The sequence below is a fragment of the Neodiprion pinetum genome, chromosome 1, assembly GCF_021155775.2.
Source record: "Neodiprion pinetum isolate iyNeoPine1 chromosome 1, iyNeoPine1.2, whole genome shotgun sequence".
Taxonomy (NCBI): domain Eukaryota; kingdom Metazoa; phylum Arthropoda; class Insecta; order Hymenoptera; family Diprionidae; genus Neodiprion; species Neodiprion pinetum.
The window spans coordinates 11,962,550-11,976,404 of record NC_060232.1 but is presented as its reverse complement, the minus strand read 5'-3'; the positions used below and the strand labels follow the sequence as shown (position 1 = coordinate 11,976,404).

Genomic DNA, 13,855 nt, shown 5'->3' with positions numbered 1-13,855 from the left:
GCCCAATAAGGAGGCCCAAATGTTACCTACAGGTACCTGAAATTCCTCATTGGCCTAATTTTCGTAAAAATAAAAAGAACCAATCAGAAAGTACGATAGAAGACCACACCCTCAAAAATGAAGTCAGAAGAGCATTGCAGTATGCAGAATCAGGATAATTCAAGTAAATCTTTTACCGAGTGCAGTTGAACAAAATCATTTGGCGAGAGCAGTGCAGGAGAATCTTTGAAGAATTCTTTTAAAACAGGTAAAATAACCGTAAAAGTTTCGTACTCCTCTTTCATTTGAATAAACATTGAGTTTCACAAACACCATCTTGCGAGTGAAACAAATCAGTCGCCTTTAACGTGATTTTAAAACGCTGGCGGAGAACCGAAATAGAACAACTCCAATCCAGTTAATCCGCGTTCAAGAACTTTGTTTTAGCGAGACCGTCGGATTATTGAGGTGAGTTGGTTCATTCTCAAGCGAGTAATAGTTGAAGTGAATAAATAGTGAATATCACAGCACCATGCGACAATATAATATACCCGTGGCCGATTTGCGTAGGCTCGTCCAGTCCGGGAAAATAAAATTTTCCCAAAGTAACATGGGAGAGTTTACACAAAACAATATTTACATCGGAGACTTGGCCGCTTCTATGAGCAAGGAGATCCCGTGATTGCGGCATGCGACGCGCTCGACGATTCCTGGGTCAGAGAGAAACGTTAGTGGTTCGGATAGACGTATGTGAGGAGAACGAGGCACTCGACGAGACCTTGCATCCTCACTTGCGATTTAGGACGCGGAATGCCGGCGACGCGATGCGCAAGAGGATCGAAAAGCAATCACGGCAGCCGAGAGAATCTGCCGGTGGCTTCTGTTACGAAGAAAGTTAGCATCAGGACAACCGGAAAATACCTGCCGAACAGACGTCAAACCGAACGTGCTTTACGGTACTTCGGATTTTTAGTTCGAGGCACGAGGCACTGAAACACCAACATCTGCAAGGTGAAACGACGTTTCCTGGCGAACGAGAATTTTCAGTTTTCACGCTACTTGAACTCGATGCTTGGCTTCGTTTTTTCGAGCGAAAATACCCAATTCGATATGACACGGAACGTGGGTCACGATATTTCGGATTCGTGGCTGTAGCAAGCTGGAACCGCGATATTCGAAAATCGGTGAGGTCTGCGGCGGCAGATAATGCAAAAAAGATAAGCCGGCAACGAGATGCCGGACAAAATCTTGATGCTGAATAGAAAGCAACGAACAGAAGCTGAAAGGATAACGTATGGTGCCGGGGAATTCTAACTGTTTATTCGCAGGACTAATTTGCAAGCAGTCAGCTCCGAAGTTAAATTCAGGTGCGTTATTGTACAGTAGACTCAAGTGGGGGCTAGATAAATATCAGTCGATCGATTTCAGTTACTCATTATATTATTCGAATATTTGTCCAGCCCCAATAATCATTCCACAATAAAATAATTGAATTTTCCTTTGTCTTTACGCGCCGGACCGAGCTCATTGATAATTGGATGATTCTGGAAGAAGAAGCGAAGTGAGAAAAGAGTTGACCTCAGAGCAAACACGCGGAAGCCGATTGGATACAAACCGGCAACTGAGGAATGGAATTGAAGATCAATTAAAACAGCGATGGGCACCGACGAGCGACACATGATTTATCAATATTATTACTTACATTCTCAGACGAATTTAGAACTCAATTCAAATAAATGGAATTAAAGAAAAAAGTAAGTACCGAATAACGAATTTTTTCCCTCTCGACCCAATTTTTTATGATCCAAATCAACGTTAAATTCAACCCAGTCAAAGTGTCTTACCTCTATTGTAAATAACTCATTCTGTGCAGACTTCATATTTGCTCCTCAGCAGGTCACGAATCTGAATTCGTTCAATCGCATCTATCTCGGAACTATATTTTCAGGAATTCAAAAAATTCCTTGCGCATTAGGTCTCATCCAATCATTTTTCCCTTTGGAAGATACATGCTTAGGTATATTATCTTGAAATTGCTACAGGGAATTATAGCTCCAGCGAATATAACTCATTTTCCAGCCTATAATACACCAAAAATTGTAGAAACCGACGAAAATTAAAAACACCAGAGAGATACACGGACAATTTTATAACACGAAATTCAAAATCCCAATCACACGTTGATCCAGAAGATATTATAAATGATTTCAACCGTTTTTACGATGTAAGCCAAGAGCAAATGGATAATACAATACTCAACGAAGTTTTAGAAACTATTAGCATGGGTAATAAACGTTCGTGAGTATATTGAAAATGAAAGGGAAACAATAATAGATAGCCCTATTGCATGCTCCGATCACGAACCTGACAAGGATACAGAATTATTAGCAGATAGCGACATAGAAATAGCAGATCGCCAATCGGGTCAGGATGAGTTACAAGACAACCCAAAAAATTTCGAAACTAGGGATAGACTTTTTATACGGAGCGATGACTGTGTTATTTTCATAACTAATCGAGGAACCCCGATAAAGGAGGGACCCAAAGATTCACAAAGCACACATAAATTATCAAACATCACTGCAGCTATGTTAGGAAGAGCACGAGTGCCTTCAACGGGAAGCAAGAAATGTATCGTTCTGCCGATTAGAGTCACTAAATACGCATTTAGATCGCGATGTTTTAATAGAATCGTTGAAATCTTTGTTAGACGTTGTCCAGGAATTGAATTTAACCCTTATGTGCACAACCGGATACCCGGGTATCCACCTCGTCACATTTTTGCTCATAACTTGAGTAAAAATTAAAATTCCGACCTGAGCCTCCGAATCCTCATTATTTAACTCTTTTCGAAGCTAAAAACGCATTGAAATTTTTTTTTCAAATTTTTTAAACCAAAAAAAAAAAAATGACGTTAAAGTACATGTGTATAAATGCCACAACCGGGTACCCGGGTATCCACTAGATGAAAAATGATGTTTAGGCTCAGGAATTAATTAACATCATCGATAAATATTTCATTGCGGTAACAGGGGTTAATAAATAAACAATGCTAGGGAGAAAGTCACGCCACGCCACTATCCCCACTACTACAATTTTGAACATCTGCCGGTTGCCGAAGGGCAAAAATAACCGCGCGCTACCTGAGCAGCACTCAGCGACCCTACTTCTAACTTTTTTTACCGAAGCTATAGCATGCTGGGGGACTTGAAAATGGCTTAGATAGTTTCTATAGATGTGTATTTAATATAATAAATTTATTCCAAACGATTCCGTTCATATGCATACTCAGGAATGAAGAAAAACTAGTGGTGGATACCCGGGTACCCTGGTTGTGCATCAACGTGGTAAAAGTTGGTTGTGCACATAAGGGTTAAATAGTTTACCAATATCGAAAACTAGGAAAATTGATGGAATAGATTGGAGAGACATTTGGTTTTTGATAGAATCCGTATTCAGTTACGATTAATGTAAAATAACAATTTGAAAAAATTTCATCAGAATTCCATCTTTGACAGAACGTACAGAGATAATGTGAGAAGATCACGCTCTGACAACAGGAGGACACAAAGGAGTTACAAAGACGTACAATAGAATCAGACGAAATTTCTTTTGGCCAAATATAAATTTGCAAGTCCAGCGGCATGTTACAGAATTTAAGGAATGTCAATTTAAAAAATGAATCAGGTGGACGCACCGGAGTAACTCATACGGATGACCCGACTATCTTGGAAATATACCAAACTGCCACATCTTTCTGTCAGTAGTATCGATACAGAGAAGGACTTGGAAAGCTCTTGCGACCGAGTGATTTTCCCGATCGAAAAATCAGTCCTGCTAAACGCAGTTGCAAGACTCGCAACTGGGAGTCATATATGTGATACAGAAATCTCATTATCCGGCTTACTAGATGAGAACTCTTTAAATAAAATCACGGAGTCTACGTTCCGGGAAATTTGGAATGGATTCATGTTCTTTGGTACTGCTAGTTCCGGAGTAATAGGATTTTACTTCACGTTATAATTGATCAAAACGTTGATCAAAGTTGGAATCCATGGGCATGCTCTGCATACTATTTATAGCTGGAGTAACCACCTATTGGGAGCAATGCTCCGTTCGTTGACAGATCTGACGCATGTGAGAATAACTAAATCGGACAACAAGAACGCGGAAGGAAACTCAACTGAAGAGCAGAAAATGGAAAATCCACCAGTTGTACCACAATATCTCAGGCTATTAAACTAATTCCCACCGATATAATTGTTGACGATACACGAATTTCAATTTATTTCCATTATTCCGGTTAGCTTTTACTTTTCCTTATCTGTGTGTCATTTAAATAAATTAAAATAATTATGTTCAGTTACTCGATTCGTTTAAATAGGGCCGTTACCCGCGAGAGTGACACAAATAAATGGTATACGGTAGAAAAAAGGGGTGAGAACCGAGTAGGTAAGTGTAAACATGACATGACTTTTGTACTCACCGCCACGTTCGGCTAGCCAGATGAGATGCGGAACAATATCTACTCAGTATTGCTGTGAACGTCGCGCTAGCAAGTTAGTGGTATAGGAAAATGTGTCTAGGCATAAATACGCAGACAGTGTCACCAACTAATTAAAATCTACCTTATTAAAAACAGAAAAAACAATAAATAAAAATTTATGTTCACGTTCATTTGAATACAGAGGAAGAAATGTCTAGTTGAAGTCAGAAAATAAAAATATTTTTCTTGCTGTAACTATAGATAGAGATTTGAGTTGAATTACGTGGGAGACGTGTAAGACTAACGGACCCTCTTTTGTCAGTCAAAAGTTTCTTGGATCAGCCACTGGAGTCGGGCGCTACAATCGGGCAGAAACGAAGCGAGCTGGGCTTCAAATTTTTCATTCGAGCTCTAGACACGGTGACGACCAGAAGTACTCGAAACAATTAATAAGTAGATTTCGGTTTCCAAGCAACAACGATATCAGGGGGGAGTCCGTCAATTTTGAATTTGAATACTAGTATACGCGGATGCATGTCAGAGGCGCCTGATTCTTTGCGACGTGGACACCGAGGTGTTCATGTGTGTCTGATCATGAGCATATTGCACGTATCGAATCGAACATTGTTTCGAATTGTTGTCATCGGTGAAAGAAAGCTTTAACCGCTCCCGTGGCTAAACATAGAGGACATCATCAGCAAGATACTTGTATAAAATTGTTTTTGATAGATGTATTAAAGATTGTTCTGAGGATGACTCCAATCAGAGAGTCGAAACGTTGACTTCAAATACTTGTTGTTAATACATGACCTACATATCCAAGATCCTACCACAATAAACATAGAGAAGTTTTTGGGTTTGAGGCGGGTGTACATATGTGTGCCGGAGCCCTTGACGCCACGATTGATAAGTTAGTGGCGCCGACAATGAATCGGAGACTGCTAATTTTTTACACTAGACAGTTATGTTGGCAACACAGAGAAACTTACAGCGCCAAGCGGACCGAACGCGAAACAAACTCAATCTCAATAAACATGCCATATTCTAAGGTTATTATATATAAGCGGTATTCTAAGGTTAGATTCGACGGTCATGGGTTATGTTATATGTTTATTGAGATTGAGTTTGTTTCGCGTTCGGCCCGCTATGGCGCCGTAGGTTTCTCTGTGTTGCCAACATAACTGTCTAGTGTAAAAAATTAGCCGTCCCAGATTCATTGTCCCCAAGTGTACATGCGCTACATTTCGAATTTGTGGTTCCTTGATCACGAATGTCATGGAAAATTCCAGACGAACATCCAAAGCGGGCCAGGCTCCTCACAATAGTCACCCGAGATGGTCTACCGTTGATAAAGCGGACAGTAAGTCGTCCGTATAGATCGCTACGGAACACACGGTGATTCTTATGGCCAGTCATTTCATGTAGCAGTCTTGATCCTCGAGTGGAAGCAAACGGTCGGACCGACGCTCACATTAAATTTCCTACGTGTGTACTTCTTAAATATTCACTTTAATCAATAAACAAAGCAGACTATCTACTGATTGATCCACCTGACAGATTTACTTATTTCATCATAGCCCCAATACCGACTGTGTAGCAACACACAATTAGGTTTCCACATAACACGAATCAAGGCATTTCCATGCATTGCGGTGTGTTAAGAAAATTGTGTGTGACACGTGTGTACGCCAGATTGTAAAGAATTATGAACTTCGGAATAAAAAAGTATTTGGACAAGATTGAAAGATTTCTGTGACTTTAACAACGGCTCTCTATACTATGAACCCGCTAATTTCGATGACATAAGAGGTCCTTGGTGACCTCACTCCGAAACGGATATAGTGTCCCGGTAGTGTTCGGAACAGACAGTGTGACATTGTGAGGGTGAATGGCTATGAGCGTGTCGATTGGGATGACTTGCATGATGAAATTAATTTGTTGTTGACCATGAAACGAGGGCAAGTCTGTACGGAGTACGAGATTCGCGGCTGACCTCCTGGGGACCCGATAACCAGGGGTTATGCCAGGGTCGTTGACATGCCGGGAAACTGACGTGGTGATATGTAACCCGCAGAATAAGTAATGGTAGCGACCGATTATGTCGGGATAAAGTATACAAATATCATTTACCCACATGCCACATAGACTTCGTCAATTAGATTTCAGTAAAGTTAGCAAAGGGAGAACGTGTGAGATTACCGAACGATGTTCTTGTCATTGAAATAAACATGCTACTTGGAATATTTGAGTGCGCAATAAGCACAGATAAATTTACTTAATCCTTAATTGAATGCTTAAAGTTATTAAATTATTAGCGAAACCTATTCTCTACATTGTTGACCTGAGTCTATTGGTAGGATAAACATTTACGAGAACGTGAAATGTTAAACAAACGATAAATTTCAGTTTGTGGAATTCCCTTGTTGTCTATTATTCTGATTATTTCGAGGTTGCTTATAATTGTCTTGATTGATTTTGCGTAGAATTTTCACGCCTGTAATTATTTCTATTATTAACATTGCCCCTGTTATTTTGACTATCGCTTCTGGTCTGGTTTCCCCGTCTAGTCCCCGTTTCGCATTCTAAAATTGCGACTTTGAGGTTCGATGGAGAACGTGCGAAGACTTGATAATTTGTCTAAAAACTACTCAAATGTGTCGAAAGTTTGGTCTTCTACTACAGTATACGCTTTATCTTTTTATTTTGCTCTGATGTTTTCAACTATAACTGTTTTGCTAGTCTGGGTACAAAATCACTCCTTTTGCTCGCTTAAAAGCTCGGACAAACTGCAAAAACGATACATTATCTCCATCACAGAATGGCACTCCTGCTAAAATGTCGCACATCGGAATTGATTGTTCCGGTGCAATGGTTTCTATACCATTTTTACCATGTCCTTTGAATCAGCTAATTCTTCGTTTATATCTGTATTAAAATTTGAACTCTTTTCTACCGATATTAGTGATTTTACTTCTCATTCCGCGATTTCGCATTCCTTTTGTAAATCTTTCAACAGCTTTTTCATTTCCGCTTTCTTCGTTTGATATTCTTTTTCCGTTTTTTCTAATAATAACATTTTAGAATCTATAGTTTGCCTTCTCAATTTCCTATTTACAAGTTCTTCGATCTGTTTCCGAATTTCATTTGTTCTGTTAAAAATTCTTTTTCGCATTCCTCTAATAATATTTGAGGATCTTCAAGTGTTTCCGAATTATGGATAAGACCGCTAGAACTTGGGTTAACGTCTACCTCGACTCGCGTATTTATTGTTTCCTCACTTCGTTCGGTAGTTTGAGTTAACCTTGTTCTTCACGAACTTTTTGTGTATATGCTAATAATTTTGCCTCCGAAAAAGGAGTAACACCTCCAGATTTACTTTCTTTTGTACTTCGCGTTGTTGGCATGATTTGCAGATAAATAACATGAATTGTTATATGCTTGCGGTTACCAATGAGTTTTAACCTTCATGAAGAAGGAAAAATTGAAACCGTAATCTGTAGGTTACTAATAAAAAGAGAACACGTCCACTTTTTAGCTAAATTCGATCCACACCGCTGTTGCCACTGTTACGGGCTAGATTGACTCTGACAGGGTGGCCACTCAATTCCGGTCACAGAATTCCCTGACATTTCCCGGTTTTCCCTAACTAAAATCATTATTTTTCCCTAACATTTTGATGCACAATTTGTGCAGAAATCACTAAAAACTATAGTAACCTAGTTAAAGTATGGCCAAATATATTAAAGATATAAAAGTTTTTAAAAGTTGTTTATTCCGTTCATTATGATTTTTGAAAGTTGACAAAAAATGAAAATTTCCATTTCCGTGGTCTTGTTAAGTATATATTTAAGAAGGGGCTCCAAGAAGCGAAATATTTTTAGAGCTATTATTTGAACGTTTATGCCGTTTGCAATGAAAATTGAGGTTCGAAGAATTATGACTAATTAACGAATGTGTAACTTTTTGAAAAATATACTTAAAAATTTTTTTCCAACGGGACATTTTTCTTTCAAGTGTTAAGAATACACCACAATTTATCCAAATTTTTAAATTGATATTCAATACAGCAAAACAATTATTTTATGCGGTGTACTGTCTAGACGCGGCGCGTCTATGCCGTAACAGTTGCGCAGAGCCCTATGTTCAGCGTTAAATTAAAATTACTAATACTGAAGATAGAATTCCGGGTGCTCGTACTTTTTTATTGGAAATTTCCTCCTCTTTAAGAATCTTTTTAAAATTTTCGCTAGCGCTTTTACTTTTTGAGTTATTGCCAAAAAACTGAGGCTTCGTTTTTTCTAGACTATTAGGCGTCGGTGAACGTGCGTCTCCACACGCAGTGACGGCCATAGATAAATCAGACCGATGTCTGCTCGTACTACTGAATTCATATGACAATCAACAACTAAGCTTATAATCGTCAATAAGAAGAGAAGAAAAATTGGGACGATGCGGTGATAGCATCTCAATTTTATGGACAAAGCTTTTGAAATCCGCGAGTTCTATAAAAAGTCTCTGGCCAACCAGACAATTCCCTGACATTTCCCTGACATACAAAATTCCCTGACATTTCCCGGTTTTCCCGGTTTACCAGACGGGTGGCCACCCTGGACTCTGATATTATTTATTTAACAAAGAACTAACGTGCCACAATAATTTGATGCTCGTGCTAAGACAAAATTCTTAACCACGGTTTACCGCAGATGAAAGCAGAGTTGTGTCCTTTTGGTTGAGCTCGTATGAGAGGAGCTGAGCTTTTGAAATAAAAGTTCTCACTTAGCATTAGTTGATTTTGATAATTCGGACTGTGAGCGGTTCTGCGTGCTCAACGGTGACTGTAATACGAATTGACAATATTTACGCACGTTTATGAAATTATTCTCTCTATTTAAATAAATAAAACGTTTACCAATAGCTGTCTGATAGCAGTTTTGAATCACGTTGAAGGAAATCAATTTGTTTAACCCACAAAATAGATTAAACACAATGATTAATTTTATTCAAATTCAGTTAGATCAAGATTATAACGATGTTCACAGATGTACAAGAGAAGACCTTAGCCAAGTATTTGATGTGATTAACAAACATTTACTTTGGGCTGCCACCAAAAGAAGTGAGAAAATTAAGTTACGAGATGACTAAGAAGTATAATCAAAAACGACCACGCTCCTGGATGAAAAATAAAATGGCCGGAGAGGATTGGTTTAACGCATTTATGAGTAGAAATCCACAACTTTCTGTAAGAGCTGCTCAAGCCACTAATTTGTCAAGGCCGACTAGTTTTAATAGGACAAATGTCGATGTTTTCTTCGATAATTTATGGAAATTTATGAAGCGGGATCGTTTCGAGCCACAAGATATTTACAATATGGATGAAACGGGCATAACTACGGTCCAGAAACTTGATAGAGTGACTAAACGTGGTATTCGCCAGGTTGGATTGGTGAAATCCATCAGGCGCAATGGGAACAGAAAATTCTTCAAGTTGGGTGCAGAACGAGGGTTTTATACTCTTTTTGAAACATTTTCAAAAACACACAAACTCTTCAACTGCCCATAAAGCATTACTTGTGTTAAACAACCATTCATCTCACATTCGCATTGATGCTTTGGATTTTTGTAAAGAAAATGGAATCATGTGTCTGTAATTTCCGACACACTGCTCGCACAAGCTGCAATCACTTGATCGATCGGTACTTGGACCATTTAAAAGGCTATTAATTCACAGTGCGATGCTTGGATGCGAAACCACATTGGCAATACTATCAATATTTATGACATACCTGGTATTGTAGCCACTGTTGTGCCATTAGCTCTCACTTCCAACAGCTGTATTCAGGCTGGTTTTAAGAAAACTGGCATCTAACCATTTAACCGCAACATATTTACGGACCTTGATTTTGGACCGAAACAAATCCGAACGAAAAATTTGCAGACGCACCATATGCGGGAGATGATGAACACAAGTTTGTGGAGAGATAACGATAGAGACCGGATCATTGACGTAGGATCCGCGAATTAGTGATGAATGACTATAGCGAGGAAGCGGGATGATGATTGAGATAGATTGATGTTGAATTAGCAATGAAGGATACTTTATTCGAGAATGATGCAAAGACGATACGATCTGTAGCGCAAGAGAACAGAACAACAACTGAGGACTTACAAGGCGAGAATACACATAAATGATACACAGACATGATTTTCGCTGATTTGTTTTGAATCGCGACACGGGCAAGCGGCTAGATTTCAGGTAGAGACGGACAGGTAAACATTACACGCGAGTGTGAGTACATAGGTGAGGATGATTTCAAATATTGAGTGAAATGAGAATGTGATAAGTGCGAAATACTTTCGCTCAAACTTATACATCGCTACTTTGCCGAAACAACAAGTCAAATCTGAATGATGCAAGTTTCGAAAGAAATCAAGTATCATGTATTAAAACTGAAGAAGTGACTTGGGTAAATCCAACTCTACAATCTGTTCAGTCTTCTCTAGTTCCGGCAGTAATTTCCCAACAATGAGAAAATGTAAGTGATGCAACATATCGTACAAGAATGTATACAAGTCGCACATATTCGCAGAAATCATCAACCAGTACCAAGCACTCCACTTTGGAAAGAAAATAAATTGATACGTGGAAAATTACGAGCAACTTATGAGCTCTCCGAATATCCAAGTCCCAAGATTTTTGAGCTCAACCGGTCTAGCAGGAATTATCAATTTTGAATCCGGGCGGGGCAGGAGGGGGGGGGGGGCAGGTATGTAATCGGCCCCCTCCCCCCCACGGAAAAAACATGAAAGCAAAAAATGAAAAACACCAGAATTATTAGCTATTTATCAGCTATGGAAATAATAAAATTCCGAATTTTGAGCTGAAACATCTATGGAAGAATTTAATATTTTTATTTGGAAGGGGGGGGGGGGGGGGGGGGGGCTGAGTACGCAATTAAAGAGATGCAGTAAGAACTAATGGCATGAGAGAATGTAACGAGGGATTATTTCTGAAAATATTCTAAACTGAAATCATCAAGAGTCTGCTCAAGAAGTATAAGCTTGTGATTTAAATCTACGATATCAAAGTCTCAATTTAACTTGAAACGTTTCATCAGTGCTGTACAGAATTGGGCAGCAGAAATTACTTTCGTCATTTCATTACCCGTAAATTACAATTACTGTGAATAACTGTAATATTTAGTAACTAATTACAATTGCGGGAAATAATTATAAATTTTGATTTACCAATTACAGTTAGTATAAACAATTGTAATTTTATGATTATCAACTACAATTACTCGAAATAATTGTAATTTTTTTGTTGTCAATTAAAATTACTTGAAAAAATTGTAATTTTTTTGCTACTAATTACAATTACTTGGAACAATTGTGATTTTTCTGTTATCCATTACAATTAATGGAAATGATTATGTTTTTTTTTCAAATTTCAATTGTTTTTCATAATTTATTTAAACAAATTACCTTTGGAAACGTAATGTCGAATTCTCAACATAATTTCAAATTCCGAAAACATCGGGAACTTCATGGAGCTTACATATTCACATTGACTGGTCAAGCAAATTATTTAAACAAATTAATTTTTCAAAGTAATGTGAAATCCTTGATCAGCTACCCAAAAAACTTTGGTAACCATAGCCCATTCACATATTGACTGTAAAAGACTCGTTCTCGACAAAAACGGAGTAAATTTATTTGTCTATTTGTTATTATTTCACAGGAATAACGTTAGAGAAAAAAATTCAATTGGACCACATCGTGTGGTTTACAATTACTGAAAAGAATTTTAATAATGTCTGATTTAATTACAATCACTGAGGATAATTGAAATGATTTCTGATTAAATTCCAATCCCTGAAAGTAATTTTGATAAACTTTGATTAAATTCAAATTACTCAATGTAATTTTAATGAAATCCAATTCAATTACAATTACTGGAAATAATTTCGATGGACTCTGAGTCGAATACAATTATCAAAAGTAATTTCACTGAACTCCGATTCAATTATTATTACTGAAAATAATTTTAATGAAACTCAATGTCATTAAAAATTATCCTTAGTGATTTGTAATTGTTAATTTTTTATTACAATTTTGCCCAACACTGGTGCTGTAGCATCACTAACTAAACTAGTCATGGTGCTAATGCCAAAGGGCGTATAATTTTTTCTTTTTTTTCATTACCAATCGCTTCCTAGATATATTTTCAATGTAAATGTTGAAAAAAATATATACGCCTCTTTAGCTTTAAGCTTGGATATACGCCCCTTTGACATTAGCACCGCGTCATATTCTCGCGACTCGAGTTACAACCTCCTTTAACTCTGTCGCCACGTTTCCTCGGAGTTCAACGCTGGAAGGTGCGAGATGTAATAGAATGTTATTTTCTCAATTAGTTTCCATCTGTTTACCTGCTTTTACTCAGAAAGCATTTCGTGGGGTAAAGTTTAAAAAAAAATATTTCATCGTATTTATTCTATTAAGACCCATAAGTAAATCTCGAGGTAAGTCTAATCCCTCAAAAAACACCGCAGAAAACTTGCGCTAAGTGCAGCAAAGTTATAACAACCTGTAAAATAATTTTCTTTAAATTTGAAACCGTGAAAATAACTACGCACTAAAATTCTTTGCGTATAGTTCCAATAGTAGTTATAACTAACACGTAAGTTTAATACTTGTAACTCTAGTGTAGATACGAGCCTATCAATGCGCACTTTCTTGGAACATGACAAGTAGCGACGAAAGACGTAACAGACACGAATGAAATATGTATAGCCGAAAAGGTTGTCTCATGATGAGAAAGTGATGTGCTGGAAGCGAATGGTGTTCGAAATGACAGGGAAAAGAGATCATGGGGGAGATTGCATGGTCCACTATCTTAACACAGGACTAATGACGCCTACGGTATCGTGAAATACATTAGAGTATATGTGTATTAGGGTAGAGTCGATGTCCATGTCATAACTGTGAGACGCAGGTGGCGTCAGGGGGTCTGGCAGAGCTTTTAAGCTTGTAGGTAAACGCCTCGTGACCCAGTCGCCGAGAGGAATATCAAGAAACTGCGAGTGTGAAAATTAGATAGACGGGAAATGGACAGTGGTTGATGCACATAGATATATACGGAACGAGGTACAAGGTAGGCAGACGGTGAGTAGATTCCAGAACCCCTGAGGCATTCGCTCGTGCTGGATCGAGGTTTTTTAAATTAAATTGCATGGCAACTACGTCGCCCTTTACGGAGAAAAATAAAGGACCAAGGAAAAATAGCGAAATAAACATGAAGTATAATAATAGGAAAAAAAATTGGAGTCCAACTATAACTTGACGGACATTTTTCGCAGAAAACTCGTAAAATCCAAATTAAGGCAGCTA

At 38.1% G+C, this 13,855-nt stretch overlaps 1 long non-coding RNA gene across 1 annotated transcript in view; it reads right to left on the bottom strand.

Annotated features, from left to right (window-relative positions):
• LOC124221701 (uncharacterized) overlaps window positions 1–10,590 on the bottom strand; it is a 30,890-nt gene extending 20,300 nt beyond the window's left edge. The window contains exon 1 of the long non-coding RNA XR_006883856.2: window positions 10,249–10,590. This is a non-coding gene — a long non-coding RNA (uncharacterized lncRNA). The remainder of the gene's footprint in view (window positions 1–10,248) is intronic.
• Window positions 10,591–13,855: the final 3,265 nt, after the last annotated feature.